This window comes from Marmota flaviventris, chromosome X, assembly GCF_047511675.1.
Source record: "Marmota flaviventris isolate mMarFla1 chromosome X, mMarFla1.hap1, whole genome shotgun sequence".
Lineage (NCBI taxonomy): Eukaryota > Metazoa > Chordata > Mammalia > Rodentia > Sciuridae > Marmota > Marmota flaviventris.
In genome coordinates, this window is record NC_092518.1 from 5,740,929 (window position 1) to 5,760,923 (window position 19,995).

Sequence of the window (19,995 nt, forward strand, 5' to 3'; positions counted from 1 at the left end):
TGCTTCGTTGAGGATCCACATTTTAAGAAATAAGAAACCAGAGCACATTCAGAAGCAAAAGCAAAAATTTCCAAAAGACTATGTGCCCTATATCTGAGGTCAGCAAAATTTTTCTAGAAAAGGCCAGATAGTAAATACTTTCAAATTTGCCAGACAAAAGGCCTCTCTGTTGCAACTGCTCAACTCTGATACTGTGATCTAAAGAAACCATAGACAACACATAAATGAACAGGTACAGCTGTATTTCAATAAAACTTTACAAAACTGGACAGTTGACCTTGGCTCTACCTTGCAGATTCCTGCTCTCTACATTTTAAAATATCTCCCAGAATGGTAAGGAACTCAGATTGACTACAAGTACCCAGAAGACAGGAAGGGACCCTCTTTTGGTCATTCCTCCACTGTTCACATTCCTTTAATTGTGTTTTCCACTCCGGTGCTAGTGAATAAATTGGTAAAATAAATTAAATTAACCCAAACTGGTACTTCACCAGCCTCCTTATGAACAAATCATAAGAATTGGAATGTACAATTCTTGACAATGTCATAGAAATAAAAGCTAAATTATAACTTACCTTCTCCATTTGTCAAATATTCATTAATTATATTGTCTTTCAGGGACAAGAATATTAGTGATGATTTAGATTTCAATCACTTAATAGACTTGCTATCTTAATACATATCATTGAGAATCTGCTTATTTATAAATTACCTTTTGTTCATTTGGAAAAAGAAACCAGTAGGCAATATTTTTCTATTGTACATTTCAGAATACTTTTGTCTCATCATTCTTGTTTTAGCTGAAGAATTTAAACACATACACAAAGAATATTATTGATGAAAAATATGATAAAACCTTGAAGAGAAGGATTGTGATGATGAAATTCAAGAGAAGAAAAATTTGAGAAGCAGAATAAATGCATGCAGCCTTTTTAAGTTTATTTTTTTCCCAAGGTCTTTATAACTAGCTAAAGTTGAAGTAAATTTTTTCTTCCTTAGATGGCAGTGAAAACAGAGACAAGGAATAGTTAAATTGATTATCCAATGTCACCAGGTTCCCTGTATTTTTAGTCCTACAGCACAATGAAGGCCAATTGTATAAGGGCTGGGACACAAAAGTGCAGGTAAGGAACACATTTGTTGAAAATATTTGTTACGAAAGTGAGGGTTAGCCAGGTGTGGTGGAATATACCTGTAATCCCAGTGACTCAGGAGTCTGAGGCAGGAAGATGGTTAGTTGGAGGCCAGCCTGGGCATCTTAGCAAGACCCTGTCTCAAAATAAAAATATAAAAAGGCTGGAGATGTAGCTCAGTGGTAGAGCAACCCTGGGTTCAATCCTCAGGTATCACACAAACACACACCAAAAAAGAAGAAGAAGAAGGAGGAGGAGGAGGAGGAGGAGAGAGCAAAACAAAAGAAAATACCATAGTCCTTTCAGAAATAAAGCACTGAAAGCTGAAGCCTAGTCATGGATTAGTGTCCATATTTTCCTGAATCTTGATTCTGGTCACTTCTTCTCAACACCTTCACCTTCATTCTAGTCTGAGGCAGCAGCATATCCTGCCCAGTTTCTCAACCTCAGCATTATTGGACTGGATCATTTTTATTGTGGGGCCATCCTGTGCATTATAAGACATGTAGCAACATCTTTGGTATCCACCCACTAGTTACCAGTTGCACCCTCACCCAAAATCATGACAAATAAAAATGTCTTCAGACATTCCCAGGTGTTTCTGTGGAAGTAGGATCACTCCTGGTTGGAAACCCCTGAGCTAGATTTTGAGAAGCTACAGTAATGGTCTAATTTTACCTTTGCCTCTCTGTAGCTGTTCTTCATAGAGCTATCAAGGTCATCTTGCAAACATATATATCAGATCATGCCACTGCCTTGTCTAAAACCTCTACTGGTATCTTCCCACAATTAAGACATAATCTAATTTTTTTTTACCATGGATCAGTATAGATTCCAAAATGTCTCTATAATCTGAGCTCTGCCATTCCCTCCAAACTAATGTCAGCACCGTGTCTGGTCTCACTGGCCTTCCTTCTCTTTCTCCAACATACTCATCTTGTTTAGAAATTGAGACCTTTGCAAATTACCTTCCCACTGCCTGAAATGTGCTCCTTGGTGTATGGTAGGCAGAAGAGTGACCTCCCAAAGGTGTCTACCTCCTAATCACTAGACTCTGTTGAGTAGATTATATTATGTGGTAATCAGTATTAAGATTGCCTGTGGAATTAAGGTTGCTAATCAGATGACCTTAAGATAAAAAGAATATTCTGGATTATCTGGGCAGTACCAAAGTAATCACAAGTTCATTATAATGTGGAAAAGAGAGGTGAAAGAATCTGTGTCAGAGTGATGTGACATGAGAAAGACTCCAGCAATCATTGCCAGTTTGAAGATAGAGTAAGAAACCATGAGCCAGGAAATGCAATTTCTCGAAGTTGGGAAAGACAAGCAATCAGATTCTCTCCTAGAAGAAGGAACACAGCTCAGCTGATACCTTGATTTTTTGTCCTGTGAGACTTTTGTGGGATTTGGAACTTTGAGAATGGCAAGATGATAAATTTGGACTGTTTTAAACCACTAAGTTTGTCATAATTTGTTACAACTGCCATAGAAAACTCTGCTATGTTTACTGCTAATGCCTCAACTCTCAGAGTCAGCACAAACATCTTTTCCAGCAGGAGGCCCTGACCATGACAACCATGACTGATGTCACTACCCTTTCTACCTCCAGCAGTTCCTCATCACCTTGCCCATTTCACTTCCTTCTAAGCTCTGATTTCTATCTGACATTAATATATTTTATTCATCGATATGCCTGTGTCCCTGTAGTATGCTGTTTTTAAGTCCTTTGGGTATAAGCCAAGGAGTGAGATAGCTGGGTCAAATGGTGGTTCCATTCCCATCTTTCCAAGGAATCTCCATACTGCTTTCCAGATCGGCTGCACCAATTTGCAGTCCCACCAGCAATGTATGAATGTACCTTTTTCCCCACATCAATAGATGAATGGACAGGGAAACTTTGGTATTTATACACAATGGAACATTACTCATTTGCAGGTAAATGAATGAACTTGGAGAATATAATGCTAAGTGAAGCAAGCCAATCCCCCCAAAACCAAAGGTTGAATGTTTTCTTTGTTATGAGGATGCAGACGTATAATGGTGATTGGTGGAGGGGGAGCATGGGAGGAATAGAGGAATTTTAGATAGGGCAAAGGGGAGAGAAGGGAAAGAAAGGGTCAAGGGCGTAGGAATGAAGGTGGAATGAGTTAGACGTCATTACCCTAAGTGCATGTATAAGACACGAATGGTGTGAAAATACTTTGTGTACAACCAGTCTCTTGAAAAATTGTGCTCTATATGTGTAATATGAAATGAATTTCATTCTGCTATCATGTATAACAAATCAGAATAAATAAAATAAAATATATATTTCATTCATTGGAAAGCAAAACTGAAAGAAAAAAAATCCAAAAGCCACCTGAAAAAAAGTACAAAATAATGGATCCAAGATGGCAGTCCAGAGGGAGGCAGCACTCTGTGTCGCTCTGTGACCTGGGACTCAAGTAGTGAGAATACTGCTCCTCTGGAAGCAATATTCCTACTCCCACACAGGAATCACAGCCACAATGCCCATCCAGGGCTCCAGGACTCAGTGTTAGAGCAGGTCTCCCAACTACTTGGCCATGCAGGACTACCAGGTACCCAAGCAGGACCACAGACAACAGCACCCACGCAAAACTTTTGGCCATCCAACCAAGCAGAAATCATAGATGCCACTTCCATGCAGATCACCCGGCAGCTTCCCACACACAGGAACTCTGGTTGCCACTCCCATGTGGACCCCCATCTACCAATGTGGGGCTCCCTGGGTCACCACCATCTTGGGACTCTGCAGCAGCGCAGATAGTCCCCTACATGCAGTAGCCTACCTGCACCCAGGAACTTCACACAGGTTCTGAAGTCAGCCGACAGTCACACGATGCATGCCACAGAGCTTGAGCTGACAAATAAAGACCACTTCTCTATAGGAGAGAGGCGCCCCCTGAGATGTTTGGGTGTTCAGCTTTTATAGGGTAGGGGTTTGGAGTTGTAGTTGTGGTATAGGCTCAGGGGTGCTTGCATCAGAGCAAGATGGGTGGGGAATAGCATGGATTGGCTTAGGTTGATGGTGCCCTGGGACATTCTAGAGCAAAGAAAGGGGTCATTGCTGGAGTACGGCTGCAGCAAAATAACCGGGGGGTGACGAACAACTTGTGTAGATTGATGCAGCAGGAGTAGGAGCCGTTTATTGTAGGACAGGAGCGGTATATATACATTCCACACAGCTTATCTAATTAACATAAACTCGATACAGCAGTCAACCAATAAGGAATCTCCACACTTAATGGCTCGCTGGCATGACTTCACAAACCACTCCCTCTGGCAAAATGCCAGGCGCCATCCAGACTTGTTTACAGATTCTAACAGGTCATGTCCTTCTAGGATTGGCTTAGGGTTATGGTACCATGTGATAGGTCACTAATGAGGGTGGGGGGAGTTTGGATAAGAGGAAGTACAGGAAATCGAAACTTATCTCTTAAGATGGCAGTTAAGCCAAACAACAATAAGTGTTGGTGAAGATGTGGGGGGAAAGGTACACTTATACACTGCTGGTGGGACTGCAAACTGGTGCAGCCAATATGGAAAGCAGTTTGGAGATTTCTTGGAAAATTGGGAATGGAACCACCATTTTGTCCAGCTATCCCTCTTCTCAGTCTATACCTAAAGAACTTAAAAACAGCATACTACAGGGTCACAGCCACATTAATGTTAATATTACACAATTCACAATAACTAAATGGTGGAACCAACCTAAATGCCCGTTAATAGATGAATAGATAAAACAAATGTGACATATATACACAATGGAATATTACTCAGTAATAAAAGAGAACAACATCACGGCATTTGCAGGTACATGGATGGAGTTAGAGAAGATAATGCTAAGTGAAGTTAGCCAATCCTAAATAACCAAATGCTGAATGTTTTCTTTGATATAAGGAGGCTGATTCATAATGGGATAGGGACAGGGAGCATGGGAGGAATAAATGAACTCTAGATAAGGCAGAGGAGTTGGAGGGGAAGGGAGGGAGCATAGGGTTAGAAAAGATGGTGGATCGTGATGATCATTATTATCTAAAGTACAGGTATGAAGACATGAATTAGTGTGAACATACTTTGTATACAACCAGAGATATGAAAAATTGTGCTCTATATGTGTAATAAGAATTGAAATGCATTCCACTGTCATATAAAACATGGCAATTATTTAAAATGTTTGCTCAAATGTTAAATCAATACCATATAATATCCCCAACATACGTGAAATCAAGTACTTTGCTGAGGACTGGAATGTCTAAATAGTATATTAAAGTTGTGTTGTATATTCTTTTTCCCATCAATTTTCTACTATTTTAACATTTTTAAATTTTTCTTTATATATATATATATATATATATATATATATGTGTGTGTGTGTGTGTGTGTGTGTGTGTGTGTGTGTGTTTTATGTACTTTGCTGTCTTCCCACTTACATGTCTATCCAAAATTACTTCCCCTTTTTCTCCTGCTACTAATCTTCCTCTTTAGATTTCTCTTTCACGCTTTCTAAGACATACAAACTCTATATCTTCACCTCCTACCTCCTCAGCATATCATCCTATTTCTTACCCCTAGTTCTTTGTCCACCATCAGAAACTGTAAACCCTTTTACAAACCTACTGAGTATATTGTAGATAATAATTGAATTCAACATTTCTGTATATTGTGACCCAACTGTAAATGTCTTAATAGCAAACATTTTGTTTTTAGGGTGTATATTGTTTATATTGGGATCTGTTAACATTGTCCTTCATCTCAAAGGAGAGGTATTGGAACCCTACAGGGGCACTATAAGCCTATAGGGTAAAAACGGTAACACCTTGGATCCACTAGTGCTAGAAGGGAAGACACATAAGCAATTTGAAAAGACAAGGGAAGAAAGTTCTCCAAACAAATCAAGATACCACATTATTAGAATCCATAGCCAGCACACCAGAAGGAATTTCAGAGAAGGAGTTCAGGATATACATAATTAAAATGTTCAGTGAATTAAAGGAAGCTATAAGAGAGCAAATACAGGCAACAAAAGATCATTTTGACAAGAAGCTACATAAACAAATACAGGAAGCAAAACATTACTTCAATAGGGAGATAGAGGTTCTAAAACAAACAAACAAACAGAAATCCTTGAAATGAAAGAAACACTAAACCAAATTAAAAGTTCAATTGAAAGCATTTCCAACATATTAGACTGCTTGGAAGACAGGACCTCAGACCAATGAAGACAAAATATATAATCTTGAAAACAATGTAGACCACACAGTGAAAATGGTAAGAAACCATAAGCAAAACCATCAAGAAATATGGGATAGCAGAAAAAGACCATATTTAAGAGTTATTGGATTAGAAGAAGGCATAGAGTTCCAAACCAAAGGAATGAGCAATCTATTCAATGAAATAATATCAGAAAATTTCCAAACATAAAGAATGAATTGGAAAATCAAATTCAAGAGGCTTACAGGACACCAAATGTACAAATCACCACAGATCCACACCAAGACACATTATAATGAAAATGCCTAATATACAGAATAAGGAGAGAATATTAAAAGCCACGAGAGAAAGGAATCAAACAACATATAAGGGGAAACCAATTAGATTATGTGCAGATTTTTCAACCCAGACACTGAAAACTAGAAGATTCTGGAATAACGTATACCAACCAAGAATCTTATATCCAGCAAAATTAAGCTTTACATTTGGTGATGAAATAAAAACCTTCCATGATAAACTAAAGTTAAAAGAATTTACAACTTGAAGAATCCTGAACTACAGAACATCCTCAGCAAAATATTCCATGAAGAGGAACTGAAAAACAATAATGAAAATCAGCAAAGAGAGTTATTACACTAAAGGAAAAACTAATCAAAGGAGAAACCAAGTCAAGTTAAATAAGAAAAATGGCTGAGAATACAAATCATGTCTCAATAATAACCCTGAATGTTAATGGCCTAAATTCACCAATCAAAAGACATAGACTGGCAGATTGTATTTTAAAAAAAGACCCAACAATATGCTGTTTCCAAGAGACTCAGCTCATAGGAAAAGACATCCACGGACTGAAAGTGAAAGGTTGGGAAAAATAATACCACTCACATGGACTTTGGAGAGGGTTTCCATCCTCATACCAAATAAAATAGATTTCAAGCCAAAGTTAATCAAAGGGATAAAGAAGGATATTTCATACTGCTTAAGGGAACCATACATCAACAAGACATAACAATCATAAATATATATGCCCTGAACAATGGAGCAGCTATGTTCATCAAACAAATTCTTCTCAAGTTCAAAAAACAAATAGACCACAACATAATAATTCTGGGTGACTTTAACATACCTCTTTCACCACTGGATATATTATCCAAACAAAAGCTGAACAAAGAAACTATAGAACTCAATAATACAATCAATAACTTAAATTTAACTGACATATATCGAATACTTCATCCTTCAGTGAATGAATACACTTTCTTCTCAGCAGCACATGGATCCTTCTCTAAAATAGAACATATACATTATGCCACAAAGCAACTCTTAGCAAATAGAAAAAAGTAGAGATACTACCCGGAATTCTACTAGATCATAATGGAATGAAATTAGGAATCAATGATAAAATAAAAAATAAAAGCTACTCCAACACCTGGAGACTAAATAATATACTACTGAATGAACAATGGGTTGCAAAAGACATCAAGGAAGAGATTTAAAAATTCTTAGAGGTGAATTAGAACATAGATACAACATATCAAAATCTCTAGGACACTATGAAGGCAGTTCTAATGAACTAAGAGGAAAATTCATTGCATGGAGTTCATTCCTCAAAAGAAGAAAAAGTCAACAAATAAATGACCTATCATTACATCTCAAATCCCTAGAAAAAGTAGAAAAATCAACACCAAGAGCAGTAGAAGACAGGAAATAATTAAAATCTGAGCTGAAATCAATGAAACTGAAACAAAAGAAACAATTTTAAAAATTGACAAAACAAAAAGTTGGTTCTTTGAAAAAATAAATAAAATTGACACACCCTTGGCCATGCTAATGAAGAGAAGGAGAGAGAAAACTCAAATTACTAAATATGTGATGAAAAGGTAAATATCACAACATACACTACAGAAATACAGAATATAATTAGAAATTATTTTGAAAACTTGCACTCCAATAAAATGGAAAATATAAAGACATTGACAAATTTCTAGAGTCATATGATTTGTCCAAATTGAATCAGGATGACATACACAATTAAAACAGATCAATTTCAAGTGCTGAAATAGAAGATGCCATCAGAAGCCCACCAACCAAGAAAAGCCCAGGACTAGATGGATACACAGCCAAGTTCCACAAGACCTTTAAAGAAGAACTAATACCAATACTCTTCAATTTATTTCAGGAAATAGAAAAAGAGGGAGAACTTCCAAACTCATTCTATGAGGCCAATATCACCCTGACTCCAAAACCAGGCAATGACAAATCAAAGAAAGAAAAGTTCAGACCAATATCTCTAATGAACATAGATGCAAATTTCTCAATAAAATTCTAGCAAATTGAATACAAAAACATATCAAAAAGATAGTATACCATGATCAAGTTGGGTTCAACCCAGGGATGCAAGTTTGATTCAACATACAGAAATCAATAAATGTAATTCATCATATCAATAGACTTTAAGAATCATATGATCATCTCAATAGATGCAGAAAAGGCATTAGAAAAAATACAGCACTCCTTCATGTTCAAACACTAGAAAAACTAGGGATAACAGGAACATATATCAACATTGTAAAAGCTATGTATGCTAAGCCCCAGGCCAACATCATTCTAAATGGAGAAAAATTGAAGGCATTCCCTCTAAGAACTGGAACAAGACAGGGATGTCCTCTTTCACCAATTCCACTTATCATAGTTCTTGAAACACTGGCCAGAGCAATTAGACAGAGGAAAGAAATTAAAGGGATACAGATAGGAAAAGAAGAACTCAAATTAGCACTATTTGATAATGACATGATTCTATACCTAGAAGACCCAAAAAATTCCACCATAAGACTTCTAGAAAATAGTAAATAAATTCAGAAAAGTTCAAAATCAACACCCATATATCAAAGGCATTTCTGTATATCAGTGACAAATCCTCTGAAAGGGAAAAGAGGAAAAATACTCCATTTACAATAGCCTCAAAAAATACTTGGGAATCAATCTAACAAAAGAAGTAAAAGAATTCTACAATGAAAATTACAGAATGCTAAAGAAATAAATTAAAGAAGACCTTATAAGATGGAAAGATCTACCTTGTTCTTGGATAGGCAGAATTAATATTGTCAAAATGACCCTACTACCAAAAGCACTATACAGATTTAATGCAATTCCAATCAAAATCCCAATGACATCCCTCATAGAAATAGAAAAAACAGTCATGTAAATCATCTGGAAAAATAAGAGACCCAGAATAGCTAAAGCAATCCTTAGCAAGAAGAGTGAAGCAGGTGACATCACTATACCAGACCTTAAACTATACTACAGAGCAATAGTAACAAAAACAGCATGGTATTGGCACCAAAATAGACTGGTATACCAATGGTAAAGAATAGAGGACACAGAGATTAACCCACATAATTACAGTTATCTTATATTAGACAAAGGCGCCCAAAACACACATTGGAGAACAGATAGCCTCTTCAACAAATGGTGCTGAGAAAACTGGAAATCCATATGTAACAAAATGAAATTAAACCCCTATCTCTCACCATGCACAAAACTCAAATCAAAGTGGATCAAGGACCTAGGAATTAAATCAGAGACCCTGCATCTAATAGAAGAAAAAGTATGCCCAAAGTTCCATCATAGCGGATTAGGCCCATACTTCCTTAATAAGACTTCTATAGCACAAGAATTATATCAAGAACTAATAAATGGGGTGAATTCAAACTAAAAGGCTTCTTCTCAGCAAAACAAACAATGAGTAAGGTGAATAGAGAGCCTAAGCGTGGGAGCAAATTTTTACCACTTGCACATCAGATAGAGCATTAATCTCTAGGGTATATAAAGAATTCAAAAGCTAAACACCAATAAAACAAATAACCCAATCAATAAATGGGCCAAGGAACTTAAAAGACACTTCTCAGAAGGTGATATACAATCAATCAACAAATATATGAAATAATGTTCAATAGCTGTAGCAATTAGAGAGATGCAAATCAAAACTAGTGTAAGATTTCGTCTCACTCCAGTCAGAATGGCAGCAATAAGTGTTGATGAGGATGTGGAGGAAAAGGCACACTCATACACTGCTGATGGGATTGCAAAATGGTGCAGCCAGTATGGAAAAAAGTATGGAGATTCTTTGGAAAACTGGGAATGGAACCACCTTTTGACCCAGCTATCCCACTCCTCAGTCTATACCCAAAGGACTTAAAAACAGCATACTTCAGGGATACAGGCACATCAATGTTTATTGAAGCACAATTCACAATAGCTAAACTGTAGAATCAACCTAGATGCCCTTCAGAAGATGAATGGATAAAGAGAATGTTGTATATATTCACAATGAAATATTACTCAGTAATAAAAGAGAATAAAATCATGGCATTTACAGGTAAATGGATGGAGTTGGAGAATATAATGCTAAGTTAGCCAATCCCAAAAAAACCAAATGCTGAATGTTTTCTCTGATATAAGGAGGCTAATTCATAGTGGGGTAGGGAGGGTGAGCATGGGAAGATTAGATGAACTCTAGATAGGGCAAGGGGATGGAAGGGGAAGGGACAGGGCATGGGGGTACAAAAGAGGGTAGAATGAGAAGGACATCACTATCCTAAGTACATGCATGAAGACATAAATGGTATGAATATACTTTGTACACAACCAGAGATATGAAAAATTGTGCTGTATATGTGTAATATGAACTATAATGCATCCTGCTGTCATATATAACAAATTAGAATAAAAAAATTAAAACACACACACACAAAGTGCAAAATAATGTCAAACTTGAAAAAATAAAATAAGTGTGGTGTCATTTTATATGCCTCAGATCAGGAATGTTGGATAAAGAACCAGGTTTGGATTGAGCAAGGAACGTTTATGTTGGATGAAAAATTTTTGATGGTAGTTGGAGAAATTGCATAATGAAACATGCTGCCAAGGAAGGGCCACAGAGGCCTAGATTGTGGCAACACTCACAGAAGAGATTAGATAAGGCAAGTCAGGAGAAGAAGTGGAGCTCAGGCTACAGCATTTACTTGATGACCTGCTTGTTCTCCCTCCAGCTTGAAAATGTATGTAGCACAAAGCAATGAATCACAGGACAACATCTGCATGTAATTGCATTTCTGTTCCAATAATAAATGTTTCAACTGCTATGCTATTTACGAAAGCTGTTATCATAAAGAGCCAAGTGGGGGAAATTTGAAACACAAATGCTTATCTTAAGAAACCTTTCCTTTGCAATTTTATGTCCAACTACCCAAACACCAATTTTGCTATAGGATTCAAGTTGTCCTGAGGAGTTTATTTCAAAATTCTATTTAAACTGATTTTTAGGTATTTGCTTCCCTGAAAAAGTCCTTCCTGTTGCCCATGGTTTTCATAATATTTTTTGAACCCAAACAGAAACAAAGTAAAGAAATTTTTCATATTTACCTTATGGACCTATTATCTGAATTTTGGACTCATCATTAGTCTTGGAGAGAGCTGGTTTGCACCTTCTTTTCAGTGAAGACTGTTTGCTTTCCAAACAAAAGACTAGAATTACAGACCTCCTCCCCATCCCAAAAGGCAAATTCCCTAAAAAGGGATTTTTGGCCTTTAATTGCTTGTTAAATGCCAGCACAGTTTAAAATAATTAACAACCAATGTAGAAAAGAATAGGAAATAAGAGACACTCTTACTCCCTCAGGTCAGCCTTGTTCTCTTCACCTCCCCACAGTGGTAGATAAGCTTTCTGTACGTGTTGGCACAAAAGAAGCAGACTTCCTCACGTGACATTACCCAAGTCACCAGTGCCACCAGAAAAGGCCAGCAATTATTTTGGCCTTATAGACTCAGCTTTTGAGGGAATGCATGTTTCACAAAATAAAACTAGTTTGGATTCTTGAACCATTCACTTTACTTTGCTTCTTTCAATTGCCTCTGTAGGCAGTGTAAAATTCACTGTTTTGGGTAAGGTGAAAAAACTCATCAAGCTATGGATAAAATAAAACCATATCTCCTAAATGGCTGCCTCTTTCCATTTGGCTAGGAAGGTATTTCAAAGTGTTGTTGTTGAGAATTTTTTTAATATTTATTTTTTAGTTGTAGTTGGATACAATACCTTTATTTTATTTATTTATTTTTATGTGGTGTTGAGGATCGAACCCAGGACCTCACACATGCTAGGTGCTCTACTGCTGAGCCACAACCCCAGCCTGAGAGTTTCTTTTTAATGAGATGGAACATGATCATGTGGGATGAAACATCCTCAAAGAGTTAATAAAAGGACCAATTTACCAAAAATGATCCTAAAACACCTCATTTCCCAAGTTTTTAAAAACTTCGGGATGCTTAATTATTTGTTAGCACTATTTAAAACACCAAAGTTGTATATTAAAAGTCAAATGAAAACTTAGAATAGTCATTTAGGGAGATGAACATATATCAGAATTTTTCAAACTTATTATTATTATTTTTTTTGTGGCACCGGGAATTGAAACCAAGGGTACTCTACCACTGAGTTACATCCCCAGTCCTTTTTAATTTTTATTTTTAGATAGGGTTTTACTAAGAGACTGAGGCAAAACTGGAATTTGCAATTCTCCTTCTTTGGCTTCCCAAGTCTGTGGGACTATAGGCATGGCTACCATGCATCGCTCCAAAGTGTTTTTTGTTTGTTTGTTTGTTTTGTTTTTTGTTTTCAGAAAGTCCAGTGGATCCCAAATAGTTTGAACAACATTATGCATACATGATTCAAAAGCCTTCTGCTTTAGTAATTCATAATTCATTCTGTATGCTTCCAGCAATGTGCTGGGGATAAAAACCCATTTATGTTTCATTTTGTTACATAAACTATAATTAAGGCCAATGTGCAAGCTAAGAAAAATAGATGACAGATCTGTATTTATACTTACTTTTTTATCAGAAAATTATAATTATATATGGTATTTGGGTTCATTTTGACAAATTATACATACAAGGAATTTGATTTCAATCCCCATTCCCCCCCTCTCTTCCCCTCCCTCTTTTCTCCCTCCTCTACTGATCTTCTTTTCACTCTATTAATCTATTTTTTTTATTTATTTTTGATACCAGGGATTGAACCCAGGGGCACCTAACCATTGAGCCACATCCCCTGCCCTTTTTATTTTGAGACAGGGTCTTGCTAAGTTGCTGAGGCTGGCTTTGAACTTCTTTATTTTTGATTTTTGATTGGTGCTTTCTATGTATACATGAAGGTGAAATTCCTTTTGGTACATTCGTATGAATTCAACATGATTTTCTTAACTTCATCCCATATTTCTTCCCCTTTCCCTTCCTTCTTCCCTCATTTTCCTTCTATTCTACTGATCTTCCCTTTTGTTATGATATGTGATCCCCTCCCCGATTGCTTTCTTTCCCTTATTTTGTTCTAGTTTCCATATCTGAGAGAAAACATTCAACCCTTGATTTTCTGAGTCTGGCTTATTTCAGTTAGCATGATGTTCTACATTTCCATCCAGTTACTGGAAAATGCCATTATTTTGTTCTTTATGACTGAGTAAAACTCCATTGTGTATATATATCACATTGTCTTGACCCATTCATCCATTGATGGGCATCTGGATTTATTCCATAATTTGGCCATTGTGAATTGTGCTACTATAAATATTGAAATGTCTGTATTACTATAGTATACTGATTTTAGTTATTTTGAATAAATAACAAGGAGTGGAATAGCTAGGTTATATGGTGATTCCATTCCTAGCTTTTTGTGCCCCTTTTCATATAGTTGTTGGCCATTTGGGTTTCTTTTGAAAAATTTCTGCTTCATTTTTTTCCCATTTATTGATTGGGTTATTTGTTTTTTGGCATTGAGGTTTTTTTGGTTTTTTTTTAGTTCTTTATATATTTTGGACATTAATCCGCTGTTAGAGGAATAGCTGGCAAAGATCTTTTTCCCATTCCATAGACTTTCTTTTCACTCTCTTAATTTTTTCCTTTGCTGTGCAGAAGTTTTTTTTTTTTTTAACTTGATGACATCCCACTTATTGATTCTTGGTTTTATTTCTTGAACTTTAGGGGCCTTGTTGAGGAAGCTGATGCCAGCATCTATATGATGCAGTGTTGACCCTATGATTTCTTCTAGCAGTTGCAAGGTTTCTCATCAAATTCCTAAGTCTTTGATCCATTTTGATTTGACTGTTGTGCTGGGTGGAACCTAAGGTTCTAATTTCATTCTTCTACATAAATGTATCCAGTTTGCCTCGCACCATTTGTTAAAAAGGTTATATTTATTTCCAACATATATATTTGGCACTTTTGTCAAGTATCAGATGGCTCTAAGTATGAGTTTATCTCTGTGTCTCCTACTCTATTCCATTGGTCTTCATGTCTATTTTGATACCAATATCATGCTGTTTTGCTACAATATCTTTGTAGTATAATTTGAGATTGGATATTGTGATGCCCTTTGCATCACTTTTCTTATTCAGAATTGTTTGGGCTAGTATGGGTCTCCTATTCTTCCAAATTAATATAAGGACTGCCTTTTCTAGTTCTTTGAGGAATATTATTGGTATTTTTATGGGGGTTGCATTGAATGTGGATATTGTGTTTGGTAGTATGGCCATTTTGACTATATTAATTCTGTCTATCCAAGAACATGGGAGGTCTTTCCATTTTCTCAAATTTCTCTCTTCAGTATTCTACAGTTTTCACTGTAGAGCTCTTTCATCTCCATAGTTAGATTAATTCCCAGGTATTTTATTTCTTAAGGATATTGTAAAATGGATGGTTTCCTGATTTCTTTCTCAGCTTAATTGCTGTTGGAATATAGAAAAGATATTGACTTACAAGTATTGATCTTGTATCCTGCTACTTTTCTAAACTCATTTGTCAGTTCTAGAAGTCTTCTGGTGGAATTTTTGGGGGTCTTCTAGATATAGGATCATGTAATCAGCAGTGATAGTTGGACTTTTTCTTTGCCTATTTGTATCCTTCCATTTTCTTCTCCTGCCTGATTGCTCTGGCTAGAGTCTTGAGAATTACATTGAACAGAAGTGATGAGAGTGTACATCCTTGTCTTATTCCTGATTTTAGAGGAAACACTTTCAGTTTTTCTTTATTCAGTATGATGTTGGCTTTGGAGTTGTCATATATAGCCTTTATAATGTTGAGGAAAGTTAGTTCTATCCCTAGTTTCTCCAGCATTTTTAACATGAATGGTTGCTGTATATTTATCAAAGGCTTTTTTTCTGCATCTACTGAGATGATGATACGGTTCTTGTTTTTCATTTTATTTAAGTGGTGAATTACATTTATTAATTTGTGTATACTGAACCAACTTGTATCTCTGGGATAAAGACCACTTGGTCATGATGTATTGTATGTTTTTTAATGTGGGTTGCTAATGTTTTATTAAGGATTTTTGCATCTATGTTCATCATGAAGACTGGTTTGTAGTTTTCTTTCGTAGATGTGTATTTGTCTGGTTTTGGTATCAGGATTATACTGGCTTCATAAAATATATTTGCAAGTGTTCGTTCCCTTTCTATTTAATGGAATAATTTGAGAAAGACCAGTGTTAGTTCTTCTTTTCAGGCCTGGTAGAACTCAGCTCCATCTGATCCTGAGCTTTTCTTTGTTGGTAGGCTTTTAATTGCTGTTTAAAATTTCATTACTTGATATTGGTCTATTTAGGTTTTCTGTATCTTCCTGGTTCAATTTATGCAGGTTACATGTGCTAGAAACTTGTCAGTGTCTTCTAGATTTTGCAATTTGTTAGAGTATAAATTTTCAAAATAGTTTCTAATTATCCTCAGGTTTTCAGAAGTGTCTGTGGTGATATCTCCTTTTTATCTCTAATTTTGTTGATCTAGATTTCTCTTTCTTTCTTTTCATTAGTTTGACTAGGAATTTTTCAATCTTATTAACTTTGTGAGGAACCAACTCTTTGTTGTATTGATCCTGTGTATTGTTTTTCTTCTTCTCAATTTCATTAATTTTGACTCATATCTTTATTACTTCCTGTCTTCTATTGATTTTGGAGTTAGTTTCTTCTTTTTATTGCCTTGAGATAGAGTATAAGCTTATTTATTTGGGAATATCTCAATTTTTTAATGTAAGCATTCAATGCAGTAAATTTTCCTATTAGTGCTACTTTCATACCATCCCAGAGATTTTGATATATTGTATCTTTTGTTTTCATTTGTTTCTAAGAATTTTCCAAATTCACTTTTAATGAACTTTTTATAACCCAAATTTATAACAGTGTTTGTATCATGAAATAGCATCTAGGCAGTTTATTACTTCTTTTTCCCTCCTAGGTACCCTGATCCATGATATAGGTGAGGATGGAGACAAATAGAGATATTATTAAAAAAATCATGTTGGGTAGTTTCTATGTGTCAGACATATGTTCATATTTTAGGGTAGATAAAGCAACCTAAGTAAAGGTCGAAAGAGTTTAAAAATTTAAGCTTTAGTGAAACATATAAGGCATTGCATTTCTCAGTTTTAAATTAAGAGCAATGTACATGTAGTGGTATTAAAATGCATGAATGTTTTTAGTGACTTTCATAGCATATATCCCATTATGATGTGATGAGAATGATTATTATCTTTCACAGTAGTTTTCTTCAAACCTACAACCTCATTCAATCATGTGAAAACAATAGGTAAACCTAAATAGAAGAACATCAATGAAAAACCTGACCAATGCTCAAAACTGTTAAATTCTTAAAAAGGAAGGACAAGAGAAAAGAACTGTCCCAGCTCCAGGGAGCCCAAGGAGATGCAATGACTAAATGCAATGTGGTATCTTGGGTGAGATCCTAGAACAGGCTAAGGACATTTTGAGAAAACTGGAGAAATCCAAATAAAGTCCAGAGTTTAGTTTATAGTAATGAGCTGACATTGGTTTCTTCATTTTAACAAATACTGCATATGTAAGATGTTGACACCAGCATTTCTTTGTACTGTATTTGTTACTTTTTCATTAATCTAAAACTATTCAAAAATTAAAAGGTTATTGTAAAAAATGCAACAACCAAACAATATGAAGGTGATAACTGGCACAATGGTTCAACTTATAATTTTTTAAATTCATGATGGAGTGAAAGCAGTTTGCATTCAGTAGAAATTATACTTCAAATTTTGAATTTGGGTCTTTATCCAGACACATAGTATGCAATAGGATCCTCTCTTTCTTAATGCTAAGCAATGCAGATAGTTGCAGCTCTCAGACATCCACAGGATCATGAGGTAGTGTGGGGGGTGTGAAAAACTGATACTAGACTGTGTTGCTAACTTATCATGTTTGGCAGGGTAGGTGTTTTAAATGATATTTTTGACTCACAATGGGTTTATCAGGACATAATCCCACTGTAAGTGAAGATATATACCACATTAGTTTAACATTGTGGCCAGAAAAACAAAATGGAGAAAGAATCCACTGAAAACAAGGATAGAGACACCAAGGCAAGGATAGAAAAATAGAAACAGACATATACAGAAGTAGACTGATGGCTCCAGGTAGGTGTTAGAGCTCAATGGCCTTGTTATGGGACTCCCTGCTACTCTCTTGAGCTATCAGAATCAGAGAAACAAATGATTCAAGAACTGAGAAACTTGACATAGGCTTGAAACATCTATTTGAGTGCAGAAAGATTCCTACTTTTGTTTATTTTCAAATGTTAGGTATGATTTCTATGACATTCTGAAGGTTTTGCACATGAATGAATGGATAGCTTTGGTTTAGCAAGTTTTTCAGGAGCCTTAGAGAGACTTATTGCCAATCTTTTGACAATGAAAGTTGTCATGTGCCATAATTTTTTTTGAGAAACCCACACTTTACAGTGTTCCAATGCCAGCAGGATACATTTAGAATTGGCCTTGATTTTATCCTAATGGGAAGATCTATTTAGAAATATATCTAGGTTTTCATCTACCTGAGAATAGATATAATAGGAAGCAAAAAAAGTACTTTAAAATTCTGTGAGGTTAATATTCAAGTTTCCACAGTTGAACATATGAAATCTTTAGGGGGTCTCTTCTTAACAGAAAAGTCCCAGTATTTCACAGATGATTCCCTGATCATTTAACTCCGCAATTCATCTGTAACTCACACATTTTAAACATTTCAGTAGACCAGCATGGACTCACACTGTCTGTGATGTTTTTTAGAAAAGGATCTTGAATCATTACTAACCATGAATCAGGGTAGACTTGACAGGTTAAGTGTGAGATATTAACAACCAATCAAAGGTATTTGATTACTGGGTGTCCTAAATCAGTCCAAACATGTACTTCATAGATGCACTCAGGTCTCCAAATCTCTTTCTCTCTCTCTCTCTCACTTGAACTCAGGGCCTTGAACAAATAAGACAAGCACTCTACCACAGAGCTATACCCCCAGTCCTCTCCAAATCTTTTATTGAAATTGATCAGAGAACTCACATACCATATTACACAAAAGAGATCTCTATCTGGAAACTGAGGTTTTAGTAATGACTGGTGTGCTGGAATTGGGAGAGTAGGGAGATAGATTTGTGAAGACATCTCAGGGAGATGCATATTTCCTCTTGAATTAGTTTTATATAATAAATGTGAAGTTCTTGTAAGCTTGGATTTAAACTTTAATGTGGCAAATTACATAAACTCTTTAGTAAGAGCCAAAGTTCTAAAGTGCCCTCTTATATTTGTTTTCTTTTTCCACTGAAACAGCATACCAAATCTGAATCTGATTAAGCCTGCTGAATTTGTTATCAGCGTTAGGAACTATGTATTCTGTCCAAAAAATTAACTTCACTTTGAAATGCATGTTTTGATGGTTTTATTCCTAAAAAATGATGGTTAGAAGGGCAATGGATTCTGAAAAATCAGGCTTCATTTTTTCCCAATAAAGAATTGGACTTTCACATAGGCTGAAAACAGGGCTGGGATTCTGAAATGTAAAGACACAAAATACTTTTTGCATTAAGTTAAGCTGTCAGTGAAAGATGCCCTGGTTTTTCTCTGCCTAGCACCATATCTGTCACTTAGAAATATATCCAGCTTTATTTCTATGTATCTGTCATCTATCTCAAAGCTTCTCAACCTCAGCACTATTGCCATGTTAGATTAGATAATTTTTTGTTGTGCATATGTGTTGGGGGGGATTGTCATGTATATTATAGGACATTGAACAGTACCCCTAGTCTCTACCCACTGGAGGCCGGTAGCATTCCCACACATAGTTATGACATACAAATATGTCTCTGAACACTGCCAAATGTTCCATGAAGGGCAGAATTGCCTCCAGTTAAGAATCAGGGATATCTATATATATCTATATCTATGCCAATAATTATATATTTACTCATAAAATAAAGAAATGAATGAATGGATTTGATAGTAAAACACCCCGGCTTCAACTTGATATGATCAACTGGGAAGGTAAGAAAGCTCATTGTGATTATATAGTAACATATTATATTATATTATAGTAATAAACTAAAATAATATGCAATAAATTCAAGATAATATTTTGGAATCTCCATGTTTCTTTCTCAATGTCTTCTACTAATTACCCTTCTCCATGTACCAAGTGACAATAAACTTTTCCCAAGATACTTTTTAGAATATGAAAATCAATTGTCTTAATGAATCAAGTTAGTAGATCCAGAGTATATCA